General features: G+C 43.4%; 1 non-coding gene across 1 annotated transcript; it reads left to right on the top strand.

Moving 5' to 3' along the window:
• Window positions 1-362: 362 nt before the first annotated feature.
• On the top strand, window positions 363-494 carry LOC122112251. The gene has a single exon (XR_006148146.1). It is a non-coding gene; the product is annotated as a small nucleolar RNA SNORA51 (small nucleolar RNA).
• Window positions 495-11112: the final 10618 nt, after the last annotated feature.

Genomic DNA, 11112 nt, shown 5'->3' with positions numbered 1-11112 from the left:
ATCGGGGCTGGGAAGGTGGCTCAGTGGTACAGCGCTTGCCTTGCATGCCTGAGGCCCTGAGTTCCATTCCTCAGCACCACATAAGCAAAAAGAAAAAAAGCCGGAAGTGGCCCTGTGGCTCAAGTGGTAGAGCGCTAGCCTTGAGCTGAAGAGCTGAGGGACAGCGTTCACGCCCCATTACTGGACCTCCCCCCCAAAAAAAAAATAGCCTGGAACATTCAGTGGTAGAGTCTGTGCCCAAGCCCTCCCTGGATTTGATCTCCAGCACCACACTAAAATTAGGAGGTAGTTAAATAAATTGTCATGTCTCTATGATGAAAAATGTTGCCATTGTATTTTCTGAGATTTTAAAGAATGACCCAGGCCTCCGGGTGTTTACTACAGGCTGTGTTCTTACACTAACTATAAAGAAAGAGGAGGCAGAGTAAACCTATTCCATATACATCTCAGCCCAGGCCCTGTGCCTGGTCTGTATTGTGAATGAGGAAACATGGGAGAGAGGAAGAAAGAAAAAAAAAAAAGAAAGAACGAAAGAGGGGCTGGGAAGGTGGCTCAGTGGTAGAGCGCTTGCTTTGCATGCATGAGGCCCTGGGTTCGATTCCTCAGCATCACATAAGCAGAAAAAAGCCGGAAGTGGTGCTGTGGCTCAAGTGGTATGAGCTGAAGAGCTGAGGGACAGCGCCTAGACGCAGAGTTCAGCTCCTACAACCAAAAAAAAAAAAAAAGAAGAAGAAGAGGGGCTGGGAAGGTGGCTCAGTGGTAAAGTGCTTGCCTCACATGTATGAGGCCCTGAGTTCAATTCCTCAGCACCACATAAGCAGAAAAAGCAGGGAGAGGCGCTGTAGCTCAAGTGGCAGAGCGCTTGCCTTGAGCTGAAGAGCTCAGGAACAGCGCCCAGGCCCAGAGTTCAGGCCCCACGACTGACAAAAAAAAAAAAAAGATTGGCCCAATAGCTTTGATGCTGGAAGCTCATAGCTCATGTTCATAATCCTTGCTACTCAGGGGGCTTCCTGGGCAGGGAAGTCTGTGAGACTCTTATCTCCAATTAAAGGCTGAAAGTCAAGTTGTGGCTCAAGTAGTAAAGCACTAGACATGAGAAAAAAAGCTTTAGGACAGCATCCAGGCCCCAGGCCCTGAGTCAAGCCATAGGACCAGCAAACAAATGAATAAATAAATTTTAAATTTAAAAAAGGGCCCAGCATATTCTAGAACTCCTTGTCATTTCCTTCTTTCCTTATTCAGTAGATGGTAATTACTGAATCTGTAGAAAAGAAAAACACCTTTAAGAGAATAATGTAATAATATGTTATAGTTCTTTTTTTTTTTGGGGGGGGGGTCCAGTCGTGGGGCATGAACTCTGGGCCTGGGCGCTGTCCCTCAGCTCTTCAGCTCAAGGCTAGTGCTCTACCACTGAGCCACCTTCCCAGCCCATATGTTACAGTTCTTGCACAGCCAAGTTTATATTTAATTCAATTCTGAGATTTATATTTTTTAATGTGCATATGGAGCTTGACCTTGGGGCCTGTAATCCTAGCTATTCAGGAGTCTGAGATTTGGAGAATCACAGGTCAAAAACAGACTGTGTTCAAAGCTAGCACTCTACCATTTAGAGCCACAGTGCCACTTCTGGTGGTTAATTGAAGATAAGTCTCATGGACTCTCCTGCCTGGGCTGCCTTCAAACCTCAATCCTTAGATCTCAGCCTCCTGAGTAGCTAGGATTACAGGCCTGAACCATTCGTGCCCTGATCACTTCTTCTTCTTTTTCCCCCTTCTTCCTCATAAAAAACCACACTACCTTTGTCACTGAAAAAATTATGTCAGAAATGTTTTGGAGATTACTTTCTTACTTTCCTTTTACTTACTTATTTTTGTGGTACTGGGGCTCAATCCAGGTATTTTGCTCAAAGACAATGCCCAGGCCCAGAGTTCAAGCTGACAAAAAGGAAGAAAGAAAGAAAGAAAGAAAGAAAGGAAGGAAGGAAGGAAGGAAGAAAGAAAGAAAGAAAGAAAGAAAGAAAGAAAGAAAGAAAGAAAGAAAGAAAGAAAGAAAGAAAGAAAGAAAGAGGCAGGAAGAAAAGAAAGAAAAAGAAAAAGAAAATGTCTGTGAAAGAATATTTGACAGTTGGGCTGGGAATGTGGCTTAGTGGTAGAGTGCTTGCCTAGCATGCATGAAGCTCTGAGTTCACATGACCAGAAAAAGCTAGAAGTGGTGCTATGACTCAGTGGTAGAGTGCTAGTCTTGAGTAAAAGACGCTTAGGCACAGTGCCCAGGCCCTGAGTTCAAGCCCCATGCTGGCAAAAAAAAAAAACCAAAAAACATTTGACAACTGTTTCCATAGAGTACTTTAGTCTTTCACTGTTCTGTAATTATGTGCCAGGAGAAGAGATGTCTGCTGGTATGAAGGTGGAATCTGGAGGTGACACAAAGCCCTAACTTAAATTTTGATCTCAACTCTGTCACTTGTTCATTCTCCCTAAGACTTGCAAGACCCTGTTTTCTTGCACAGACCTGGCAAAGTCTCACACTGATGAGAACAGGGCCAATCATATGGATAATGCTATTTAACAAGTCTTTTAGAACCTTTATTTAATTTGTGTGTGTGTGGGAGGGATGTGCATGCATATGCTCCTGTGTCAATCCCAGGCTTGAACTCAGGGCATGAGAACTTTTTCTGAGCTTTTTGTTCAAGGCTGATGCTCTGTCACTTGAGACACAACTCCACTTTTGGTTTTTTGGTGGTTAATTGGAGATAAAAGTCTCAAAGACTTTCCTGTCTGGGCTGGCTTCAAACCACAGTCCTCAGATCTCGGCCTCTTGAGTAGCTAGGATTCTTGGCATGAGCCACTTATGCCTGACTTTTCATTTCAAGTTCTTTTGTCTTTCTCAGTTACTTACCTATTCTCAGAACAAGGTAATTTATAGATGGTAAAGTTAGGAAAGGAAAAGATTAAAAGTTGACCAAGGGGGATGGGAAGGTGGCTCAGTGGTAGAGCGCTTGCCTTGCATGCCTGAGGCCCTGGGTTCGATTCCTCAGCACCACATAAGCAAAAAGAAAAAAGCCAGAAGTGGTGCTGTGGCTCAAGTGGTAGAGCGCTAGCTTTGAGCTGAAGAGCTGAGGGACAGCGCCCAGGCCCAGAGTTCAGGCCCCACGAACAGACGCAAAAAAAATAAATAAATAAATAAATAAAAGTTGACCAAAGTCCTTTCAGCTGGATAGACATAAAATGAGAGCCAATGGATTACACTTGTAATCTTAGTTACTCAGGAGACAGAGAACTGAAGATCATGGTTCTAAACCAGCCCAGGAAGAAAAATCTCTTTTCTCCAGTTAATTAGCAAAAAGCCAGAAGTGAAGCTGTGAGATAAGTGGTATAGTGCCAGCCTTGAGCTGAAAAGCCAAGGAAAAGAGAGAGAGAGAGAGAGACCCTGAATTCAAGCCCCAGAAACATATCCAGAGTGTCCAGCCTGGAACACTCATCATTCTAGGAAAAATACACAAGGAACAAGAATTTGTGAAGAGCCCCCCACGAGCAAGCCCAGAGGCAGTACAGTCTCACATTCCATTATCTATTTTTAATGTTTGCTATTCATAGTCTTAAAAAAATAGACCTTGGATTTAAACTCGGGTCTCAGGTTTGTTAGACAGGTATGCTTCCATAAGCCACATCCTCTTAGAAAATTGCTTTCTTTTTTTATTTCAATACTGGGAGTTGAACTCAGAGCCTTACACTGGCTAAGCATATTCTTTCCTAACTCTCTTCACACGTGGTGCTAGTGTGAGTTCCAGGAGGCAGTCATTAAGGGAGAATGAGGCTGGCTGCCTCAACACCAGACAATACCTCATGCAAGCCTTCTGAAGATGAGTAGACACAAAAAAAACAGTTCACTTCTAAACAAGGAACTTTCTACTTCTTCTCTCCAGGAACATCCAATTCACCCATGGTTTGCCAAAATCCTATGTAGTTTGCAGAGGTGTGGCAATTTCTCTGGTCTCTTGGTGGTATTAAGTTGGTATTTTGTCATGTTTTCTGTTGTGCTTATCTGACATCTGGTCATTGTCCACAATGTACTTTTTTTCGGGGAATGGGGGTGCCAGTTGTCGGGGTTGAACTCAGGGACTGGGTGCTATCCCTGACCTTCTTGATGTTCAAGGCTAGCTTTCTACCACTTGAGCCACATCTCCACTTCTGAACAATGTACTCTTGGTAATAGTTACTTCAGGGGCAGGGAAAGTGGCTCCGTGGTAGAATGCTTGCTTTGCATGTATGAGGCCATGGGTTCGATTCCTCAGCACCACATAAGTAGAAAAGGCCAGAAGTGGTGCAGTGGCTCAAGTAGTAGAGCACTAGCCTTGAGCTGAAGAGCTGAGGGACAGTGCCCAGGCCCAGAGTTCAGGCCCCACAACTGACCAAAAAAAAAAAAATTACTTCATTACAGGTTTTTATTTCCCCCACGGAAGCAACTAATTAACATTCTATCAGTTCTTTACTTAGGAGATTACTGGTGGCTTTTTTTTGGGGGGGCGGGGGGGGGGGAAGGTCCGGTCTTGGGGCCTGAACTCTGGGCCTAGGCACTGTCCCTCAGCTCTTCAGCTCAAGGCTAGTGCTCTGCCACTTGAACCACAACACCACTTCCGACTTTTTTCTTTTTGTTTATGTGGTGCTGAGGAATCAAACCCAGGGCTTCATGAATGCAAGGCAAGCACTCTACCACTGAGCCACCTTCCCAGCCCCTACTGGTGGCTTTTATATCAAAGGCTTTTCCCCCTAGAGGCCTGCCAACTTTATACTAAAAATTATGACAACTTGTTATAGTCTTTATTTTTCTGCAGGGTTCAACTCACATAGACCAGCAAATATTAGGAAAGAAACACACATACTGTTGTGAATATAAAAATGAAGCTATGTAATTTATATTTGCCTGTGCCTCAATAAAAACTTCCATTAGTTAAACCATAATTCAGTTTAAAAACCTGTGGAGGGCTGGGAAGGTGGCTCAGTGGTAGAGTGTTTGCCTCGCATGCATGAGGCCCTGGGTTCGATTCCTCAGCACCACATACACAGAAAAAGCCAGAAATGGCACTGTGGCTCAAGTGGTAGAGCATTAACCTGGAGCTGAAGAGCTCAGGGACAGTGCCCAGGCCCAGAGTTCAAGCCCCATGACCAACAAAAAACCCCAAAACAAATAAAATCTAAAACAAAACAAAGTAAGATCTTATTACTGACATCCTTTAGGGTATTATTTTAAAAAAAAAACCCGTGGATTACAAGTATTTTTAACTGATATTCTGCAAAAAATGATGAAAATATCCTGGAGAACAATTTCTGTTTTCACATTGTATTATATGGCCCTACTCATTCAATTTCTCAATAAGGGATGCAAATGCCTGGTGAAAGACTTCAGTTGTGCAGAACACCAATGGGTCACATCCATAATCCTAGCTACTCAGGAGTCTGAGATCTAGAGGATCACAGATCAAAGACACCTGTGAACAAAAATCAATCTCCAATTAGCCAACAAGGTAATGAACTGAAGGCATGGCAAGAATAGTGAAGCTCCAGTAAAATTAAGCAAGCCCAGCAAGAGTCAAAGCCCTTGAGTTCACATTCTACTAATAGTGTAAACAAACCTTAGAAATTAACTATAATGAGCAATGTTAGGCAATTGCTCTTTATGATTAAAAAAGAGCTAAGGAGAAATCAATACTTTTGGGGATTTATGGGTAAGTTTTATCTTGTTCTTCCTAAGATTAAAGCATGACTTCTTACCTTCTAAAGGATACTAATACTATATATACTCACTATGGCCAGACAGAAGGAATTTTCCTTTTTTGTTGTTGTTGGTGGTGGTGGTGGTTGTAGGGCTATGAACTCAGGGCCCGGACTCCAGGCTAGCATTCTACCACTTGAACCACAGCACCACTTCCAGTTTTGAGTGGTTAATCGGAGATAAGAATCTCACAGGGAGCCCGGCGCTGGTGGCTCACGCCTGTAATCCTAGCTACTCAGGAGGCTGAGATCTGAGGACCGCGGTTCAAAGCCAGCCTGGGCAGGAGAGACCATGAGACTCCTATCTCCAATAAACCACCAGAAAACCGGAAGTGGCGCTGTAGCTCAAGTGGTAGAGCGCTCGCCTTGAGCTGAATTGCTGAGGGACAGCGCCCAGGCCCAGAGTTCAAGCCCCACGACCGACAAAAAAAAAAAAAAAGAATCTCACAGGGACTTTCCTGCCTAGGCTGGCTTTGAACCACAATCCTCAGATCTCAGCCACCTGAGTATTTAGGATTACAGGTGTGAGCCACCGCTGCCCTGCTCCTTTCCTTGGTTTTTATGTAAACAGAAAAAATACTGATTTAATTTTCTTTCTTTCTTTCCTTTTTTTCTTCTTTTTAAAAATTATTTTATTGATTTTTTTTTTTTTTGGGGGGGGGGGGGCGGTGTCCGGTCGTGGGACCTGAACTCTGGGCCTGGGCGCTGTCCCTCAGCTCTTCAGCTCAAGGCGAGTCTACCACTTGAGCCACAGTGCCACTTCCGGCTTTTTTCTTTTTGCTTATGTGGTGCTGAGGAATGGAACCCAGGGCCTCAGGCATGCAAGGCAAGCGCTCTACCACTGAGCCACCTTCCCAGCCCCGGATAGGTGATTTTCTATACCCAGAAGGCAACTTAATCCAACTCATAAGGGACAAGAATGGAGAGGAAAAATTAGATTAACTATATGCTGAAGACACTATGTCTCCAGCAATTATTTATTTATCAAATATTTACTAAGCATTTGTTTGACCTGGTGCATCTGTCTGTTTGTCTCTCCGTATGTTTCTCTATATACATATGTTTCTTTCTTTGTGTGTTTTTTTTAATTGTGAAAATACCATACAGAGGGGTTACAATTACATGGGCAAGGTAATGAGTGCATTTCTTACCAAACATTGTTGCCTCCTACTTTATCTTTGTGTTTTTGAGGAAGGATCTTGCTGTCTATCCCAGGTCAGTCCTAGAACATACAATCCTTCTGCCTCAGCTTCTTGAGTGTTGTAATTCCAAACAGATGCCATCATCACTACCTGAGTTTCTTCTAGGGAATAAAAATATATCAATGAGGGCTGGGCATGTGGCCAGTGGTAGAGTGTTTGCCTAGCGTACACGAAGCCCTGGGTTCATTTCCTCAGTGCCACATAAACAAACAAAAAAAGCCAGAAGTGGCACTGTGGCTCAAGTGGTAGAGTGTTAGTTTGAGCAAAAGAAGCTGAGGGACAGTGCCAGGCCCTGGGTTCAAGTCCCAGGACTGGAAATGAGGAAATCAGCGAGATATGAGTGGAGTCTGCATTCTAGTAGAGGAAAGCAGATAACAAGTACAAATTATCCACCTAATGGAAGCTGCAGTCACCATCAGCTTTTGCATGGACACCTCCTCCAACTCAGGGCTTAGGAGCTTTCCTTTAGCTTTGTTCACTCAAGAGTGGTGTCCTTTCATTTGAGCCACAGCTCTACTTTTTGGTGGTTAGTTGGTCTCATGCATTTTCCTGTCCTGGCTAATTTTGAACCAGGTACCCAGATCTTAGCCTCCTTAGTAGCTAGGATTACAGGTGTGAGTCCAGCTGCATTTTGGTTTCTAGTGATTCCAACCATATCTCCCTCCCGAGTCAGTGCAATGATTAACCTGAAAATACACAGAACACAGAGATAGGAAAGATTTTAAAAATAAGACCTTTAAGAATGAATGAGATTGGATAATACAATCTCCAAACCCTATTTACTAGAGCTTAAAAAGCCTCAATAAAGATTTTTTTAAAGCCTTGCTAAAATGCTCTATGAAGAAATAGCAGTAAGCCATGGCACTCTTAGGCCTGTACCTAAAAATATTATATATTCAAATAATTCATCTTCCCTCCCAATCTGTCTTATTGAGTGGAATTTTTATAACTTTTTGAGCATCCATCTTATGTTTATAAATGACAGTTCTTCCTGAGCAATGATTTCTGTATGTAGGAACAAAAGGCCTGTGAGTGATTGAAATGGAGTCAATAATCACCAGACTTGTGCTTCCTCTGTTGCTATGATACAATAACACTGTGATACAAACGGACTATTGGAGACATTTAAAATATTATAAGGTGTCATATACATATAGGAACTGCATCTGCCTAGAACTGATTTGCAAAGTGAGTTGAATTCTTCTTCAGTGGTGGGTAAGATAAGGACATTGCAAAGAATGAACCTTTGAATTTAGGTGGAAATCACCTCAGGAAGCACATAGATTTGTGTAGAGATCACACAGTTAACTAGTGACTAGGGGACTTTTATTCAGCTCCTCATCAGATGGTTGATCTGAACCAGCTAGTAGTATGCCAGGCACATAAGCCCAAACAGGGAACAAGACAGTCCTTGCCCTAGGCTTTTGTCAGAGAGGAAGACAAGCAAATTGGCCACAATTAAATACTGTGAGGTAACAGATCACAGGCAATACAAGTTCATGGGAGAAAGTCTAACTCAAGCATTTCCTTTTATTTTTATTATTAATTAAAACAAACAGACTCACAGATGAACCCAGCCCTGCTAGCTGGGCCAGGGAGATAGGAATCTCCCAGGCAATCTCAGTCAGTCCTCAAACTCCAAAGGCTAAGGCTGACATGTTCATCTAAGAGACAACCTCGTTTCAGTTGATTGAAAGTGTATTTGTAACAGGTACTTACAATTTTTGCTGAAAAGCGCTGACTCTTTACTTGGACCCATGAATTAAAGGGAGAAAACCTAAGCATATCTGCCTCCATTTTGCATTTGCTTTTACTAAGTCACTCTCCCTATAATCAATGTGCAATTACCTTGGGTTCCATGAAAGAAAGGAGGGATCAATAACATCCTTATGACAAGGGACAGAAACTCCACCTGGGGAACAGTAGAGCCTTAGAGGACAAACCAGTCCCAAGTGAGGACAGTTACCTACAATGGCCAAGCTGTGCGCTGGAGCTGGAAAATCCTCTCATGGAAACCAGATTGCACTCTCTAAGTGATGACAGCAATAAAAACGTCTGGAATATAGGAGACACAGGTGACCAACTAGATCACACCTTTAGCTGACATTCTTAAACTATGTATATCTTTGCCCCCATCTCTTCCTCTACTTAAACCTAATGTTCATGCCCATACGCAAAAGATGGCCAAGGTGACTGGAGAGACATCCTCTGGTAGCATTTCTGGGCATCATAATAAACATTCTTTTTCTGCCCTTCATTATGTCTCTATTTGGTGTATTGGGTAAGTGCCTCCTCTCCCCCCCGCCCCCACCAACACATTCCATTCCAAATGCACCTTCCTATCACTTCCACTAGTTTTGCCTCTTGCCTGAACTCCACAAGAGGCAAGGACCCAGATAGATAGCCACACTGACTCTGGTATCAATCTCTCTTCCTTAACTTCAGGAAATTCCATTTTTTTCATAATGCACCTAGGAAAGTTTCTCTGAGAGCCCTCAGTCATATTTCATTCTATGTTAAGAGTAAGTAAGTGATGGCCAGGTACTGCTGGCTTGTGCCTGTAATCTTAGCTACTCAGGAGGCTAAGATCTGAAGATCAACGTTCAAAGACCGCTAGGGCTGGAAAATCCACAAGATGCCAAGGAGACTCTTATCTCCAATTAACCAGCAAAACAAACAAACAAACAAACAAACAAATGTAGAAGTGGAGCTATGGCTCAAGTTGTGGCAACCTTGAGTGAAAAAGCTAAGGGGCAGTGCCCATTGTTCAAGCTCTAGTACCAACATACACACACACACACACACACACACACACACACACACACACACACACACACACAGAGTAGTGGTAATGATGGGGTAAACTAGGCCAGGGGCAATAACCTATCCCAGAAGCAGGCACTAGAACCTAGGACTAAGCAAGTGTGGGAGGGGACCATCCATAGTGCCCAGGGACCTAGCTCTGCTGCTGCTGCTGCTACACCTGCCACGGAACAGGACAGAATCCACAGAATCCTTGACTCTGAGAGAGGCAGAAAACAGGACAGATGGATCTGAAGAATATTGAGGCTGTAGTGGATTCAAACCAACTTTTGATCAGTAATTAGTTCTTTGAGAATATGCTACAATTATGACGCCAGCCCCACCTCTGCAACGTTCTGTGTTAGGTAACTTAAATACCAGATCTCCTGACTCAAAGCACGGACTGGGCAGCCTCCAAGTAGTTTCATGGGCGGAGATCTTGGGCAGGGAATCCAGAGATGGAAGGGAAATCTCTAGAAGACGGGCAACTAAAAAAATAATCTCACAATTTCCTACTCATTGCTCTGCCAGGAAAGAGTGTATATGGTAGGCTAAAAAGAAGTTAAACTGTGTTGATATTGGCAGGCAACAATTCTTACCTAATCTTTTAGACTCCAGAGAAAAGGTTTATCTGAAACCTTAATTCTGTACAATAGGGGTTGTCAAGTTATATACAGTCCTTGAACCAAATCCAGATCTCTGCCTATTTTTATAAGATCAACTGCTTATATTCCTGTGAATGACAAGGTAAAAATGGTATTTTACTTTTTCTTCTCTCTCTCTCTTTCTCTCTCTCTCTCTCTCTCTCTCTCTCTCTCTTCTCTCTCTCTTTCTGTACTGGGGCTTGAACTCAGGGCTGTCTCTGAGCTTTTATGCTCAAGGCTAGCCTTTTACAACTTGAGCCACAGCACTATTTCTGGCTTTTTGGTGTTTTTAATTGGAGATGGAAATTAGATTTGGTGTTTTTAATTGGGGGGCTGGAAAGGTGGTTCAGTGATAGAGTGCTTGCCTTGCATACATGAGGCCCTAGGTTCGATTCTCAGCATCACATAAACAGAAAAAGCTGGAAGTGGTGCTGTGGCTCTAGTGGTAGAGCTCTAGCCTTGAGCTGAAGAGCTGAGGGACATCGCCCAGGCCCAGAGTTCAAGCTCCATGACTGACGAACAACAACAACAAAGAGTCTTAGGGACTTTCTTGTCCCAGCTGGCTTTAAACTGTCATCCTCAGAGTCTAGCTTCTTGAGTAGCTAGGATTACAGGCATGAGCCCTCCCTTCCTCCCTCCCTTCCTCCCTCCCTTCCTTCCTTCCCTTCCCTTTCCTTCCCTCTCTTCCTTCCT

This window comes from Dipodomys spectabilis, unplaced genomic scaffold, assembly GCF_019054845.1.
Source record: "Dipodomys spectabilis isolate Male_0828 unplaced genomic scaffold, ASM1905484v1 ptg000092l, whole genome shotgun sequence".
In the NCBI taxonomy this organism is placed as follows: Eukaryota; Metazoa; Chordata; class Mammalia; order Rodentia; family Heteromyidae; genus Dipodomys; species Dipodomys spectabilis.
The sequence above is the reverse complement of the archived record's forward strand: the minus strand, read 5'-3'. Positions and strand labels throughout refer to the sequence as shown.